The following is a 4278-nucleotide window of genomic DNA, read 5'->3' as shown; positions in this document are numbered from 1 at the left end:
TCATCACCTTTGCGTCGTTTCTTCGCTCCACAAACGTTTGCTGAGCGCCTTCCACACGCCAGGCGCCAGACTCGCGCGGGGAAACAGGGATAAGCACTGAGGAGGGGTCCCAGCCCTCAGCGATGGGATTTCAGAGCGGGAGATAAAGGGTTGCCCAGAAGGGTGGTGAGTGGAATAGCTGATATAAACAACGGGGGCGCGATGAAATACACAGGAGGGCTGCTAGTCACATACGGGGCGGGTGCCGAGGGCCCTTGACTAAGGGAGGCTTCCTGGACGCGTGACACCCAAGCGGAGTCCTGACGACCTGCGTCAGAAGTAGCCAGGCGAGGAGGAGGGGAAGGGAATCCACGTCCCGAGCAGGGAGGCAGCTTTCCCTACACAGCACAGGACACGGTCCGCGCACAGAAGCCGCAGGAGACGCAGGCACAGGGGCTGGGGAGAATCCTTGCTGGGCCCTCGCCGCCTCCCTCTGCTGGGTGTCTGGTGCCAGCCTCCTGCCTGGCCGAGGAACTCCAGCCCCTGCTCCCGGAAGCCCCTCCAGGCCTTCGGCTTCCCTGACTGGGCATGGGCCCCTCGTCCCCTCGGGTACGGGGCCGGTCTCCCCGCCCGCGGGCGGCGAAGTAAAGGCCCAGCGCAGCCCGCGCTCCTGCCCTGGGGCCTCGTCTTTCTCCAGGAAAACGTGGACCGCTCTCCGCCGACAGGTCTCTTCCACAGACCCCTGTCGCCTTCGCCCCCAGTCTCTTCCGGTTCTGTCTTTTCGCTGGCTCGATACGAACAAGGAAGTCGCCCCCAGCGGAGCCCCGGCTCCCCCAGGCAGAGGCGGCCCCGGGGGCGGAGTCAACGGCGGAGGCCACGCCCTCCGTGAAAGGGCGGGGCATGCAAATTCGAAATGAAAGCCCGGGAACGCCGGAAGAAGCACGGGTGTAAGATTTCCCTTTTCAAAGGCGGAGAATAAGAAATCAGCCCGAGAGTGTAAGGGCGTCAATAGCGCTGTGGACGAGACAGAGGGAATGGGGCAAGGAGCGAGGCTGGGGCTCTCACCGCGACTTGAATGTGGATGAGAGTGGGACGGTGACGGCGGGCGCGAAGGCGACCGCATCGCTTCTCGGCCTTTTGGCTAAGATCAAGTGTAGTATCTGTTCTTATCAGTTTAATATCTGATACGTCCTCTATCCGAGGACAATATATTAAATGGATTTTTGGAGCAGGGAGATGGAATAGGAGCTTGCTCCGTCCACTCCACGCATCGACCTGGTATTGCAGTACCTCCAGGAACGGTGCACCCCCTCCGGGGATACAACGTGTTTCCTAAAAGCAGAGAGAGGTAAGAGACAGTAGCAGCTGCGGGGCGGCTTGCACGCCGAGTGCCTGTGACGCGCCGGCTTGACTTAACCGCTTCCCTGAAGTACCAGTGAGGGAGGTTCCTGATCTGCAGGCGGTGGGCGGTAGACGGTAGGCTTATGCGGCACGCTTCCGTTTCCACCGTGACTACTGCGCTTTGGGAAGGCCACGACCTCCTCCTTTGGGGAGGTCCTTAGGATCTCAGCTTGGCAGTCGAGTGGGTGGCGACCTTTTAAAGGAATGGGATCCACCCGGAATTGAACTTCTTTCTCCTCTCTCTCTCTCTCTCTCTCTCTCTCTCTCTCTCTCTCTCTTTCTCTCTCTCTCTCTCTCTTTCTCTCTCTCTCTCTGTCTCTTTCTCTCTCTCTTCACCCCCCCCCCCGCCTCTCCTCCGTTCTCTCTTTTGGTTTCCCCCACCCCCTCCCAAGTTCTGGGGTACATGTGCAGGACGTGCAGGTTTGGAACATAGATACACGTGTGCCACGGTGCTTTGCTGCACCTATCCACCAGTCGTCTAGGTTTGAAGCCCCGCACGCGTTGGCCATTTGTCCTAATGCTCTCTCTCCCCTTGCCCCCCACGCCCCGTCAGGGCCCGGCGTGTGATGTTCCCCTCCCTGTGTCCCATGTGTTCTCACTGTTCAACTCCCACTTAGGAGCGAGAACATGCGGTGTTTGGTTTTCGCTTCCTGTGTCAGTTTGCTGAGAATGAGGCCTTCCAGCTTCATCCACGTTCCCGCAGAGGACATGAACTCATCCTTTTTTATGGCTGCGTAGTAATTCCATGGTGTATACGTGCCACACTTTCTTTATCCAGCCTATCATTCATGGGCATTCGAGTTGGTTCCAAGTCTTTGCTATTGTAAATAGTGCTGCAGTAAACATACGTGTCCACGTGTCTTCCTAGTAGGAACTTCTTCCTCTTCAGCCCGCTGGGTAGCTGGCACTTTAAGGCAGGTGCCAACGCACCGGCAGCAAGCTTCCTTTTTTGCCCGGGAAAAACTGAGGTGCAGGTAGTATAAGCCATTTATCACGGAACGCACAGGAGCAGAGCTCGAGTCCAAGCATCGTGGCTCCACCCGTCATGCTTGATGCATCTTTAGGCTCCGCTCTAGGTATGCGTATCCTTTACGGGATCAGCCACCGGCAGTTGCCTTGCGACCACGATGACAAACCTCTGCCGGCTCTTTTGGGTCTCATCCCTGTATCTATTATACGTTGCATCCCAACATAAAGATCGGAATGTTCCTTTCGCTGACCCAGTCTCTCACCCTTTCCAAACTCCAGAAACCTTGTCTGTCCTCGGAAGAACTCCCCCTGCTTCTTTCTCTAAAGGCTGTCTTCAGGCCGGGCACAGTGGGGGGATCGCTTGAGCCCAGAAGGCCGCAGTGAGGTGAGATCGCGCCATTGCACTGCAGCCCCGGCGGCAGAGCCGGAGCCCCGTCTCGAAAGAAACAAACAAAAACCAACCGACCAACCAACAAACAAACACAGACAAAGAAAGAAAGAGCCCAGGCAACCTAGTGAAAACCTGTTCGGGCTGGGGCGTATCTGTACCCCAGCTGTTCCAGAGGCTGAGGCCAGGAGGATGGGTGGACGCTGGGAGGTGGATGCTGCAGTGAGCGGTGATCGCACCACTGCACTCCAGCCTGGGTGACAGAGCCAGACCCCGTCCCAAATAAATAAACATGAAAATAGAGGAACCAGTTTGTAGAAAGCGGGAGAGGGTCCCATTGAACTTCAAGCCTTCGAGCAACAGCTGTGGCTGGACAGGTTGGACCAGCAGGCTGGAGCAGTCGCCATCTTGGCAGGGATCATTGACCCTGATCTATCGCCGGGAGGAGGAAGAGCTGATCTTACGCAGGGAGGGCAGGTGGACTATGCGTGGACTCTGGTGATCTGTTTGGGTGCCAGGTGTTACTCCCAGGGCCACCCGTAACTGTGAATGTGCAGGAACCCTGACTTGAGAAGGGCCTGGCCACGGGGGGCTTAGGCCCCTGGGGAATGAGAGTTTGGTTCCCGGTACCCAGGGAAACCACCAGCATCGGCAGAGGTGATAGCTGGGGAGGAGCGGGGATTTGGACGAGAGACACAGGATGAGTACCGGGGGCAGCCCCGTGATCAACAACTGCTGCAACAGGGGCCGTTTGTTCGACTCGCTAGTCTTCTGTGGCTCTATGCGGTACTCAAGAGCAGAAGACAGAAGATACAAAAACCACAAAAGGTAGCCGGGCGTGGTGCTGCCCGTCAATAATCCCAGCTACTCGGGAGGCTGAGACAGGAGAATCGCTTGAACCCGGGAGGCGGAAGTTTCAGCGAGCCGAGATCACGCCATTGCAGTCCAACCTGAGCGTCCGAGCGAGACTCTATCTCAGAAAATAAAGACAGAATGAAAGAGCCCGGCGCGGTGGCTTACGCCTGTAATCCCAGCGCTTTGGGAGGCCGAGGCGGGCGGATCGCCTGAGGTCAGGAGCTGGAGACCAGCCTGGCCGACATGGCGAAACCCCCTAAAAATACAAAAATGAGCCGGGCGTGGTGGCCTACGCCTGTAATCCCAGCTACCCAGGAGGCTGAGGCAGGAGAATCGCTGGAACCCGGGAGGTAGAGGCTGCAGTGAGCCGAGATCGCGCCACTGCACTCCAGCCTGGGCGACAGAGCAAGAGTTTGTCTGCCAAAAAAAAAAAAAAAGCCAGGGTGAGCGGTGGCTCAAGCCTGTAATCGCAAGCAACACTTTGGGAGGCGGCAGCTGGGCGGATCACCGGAGGTCGGGAGTTGGAGACCAGCCTGACCAACATGGAGAAACCCCATGTGTACTAAAAATACAAACTTAGCCGGGCGTGGTGGCACATGCCTGTAGTCCCAGCTGCTCGGGAGGCTGAGGCAGGGGAATCGCTTGAACCCGGGAGGCGGAGGTTGCAGAGAGCCTAGATCGCGCCA

At 57.8% G+C, this 4278-nt stretch overlaps 1 non-coding gene across 1 annotated transcript; it reads left to right on the top strand.

Moving 5' to 3' along the window:
- Window positions 1-1100: 1100 nt before the first annotated feature.
- On the top strand, window positions 1101-1291 carry LOC129137806 (U2 spliceosomal RNA). The gene has a single exon (XR_008540597.1). It is a non-coding gene; the product is annotated as a U2 spliceosomal RNA (small nuclear RNA).
- The last annotated feature ends 2987 nt before the right edge of the window (window positions 1292-4278 follow it).

The sequence above is a fragment of the Pan troglodytes genome, chromosome 19, assembly GCF_028858775.2.
Source record: "Pan troglodytes isolate AG18354 chromosome 19, NHGRI_mPanTro3-v2.0_pri, whole genome shotgun sequence".
NCBI lineage: Eukaryota > Metazoa > Chordata > Mammalia > Primates > Hominidae > Pan > Pan troglodytes.
The sequence above is the reverse complement of the archived record's forward strand: the minus strand, read 5'-3'. Positions and strand labels throughout refer to the sequence as shown.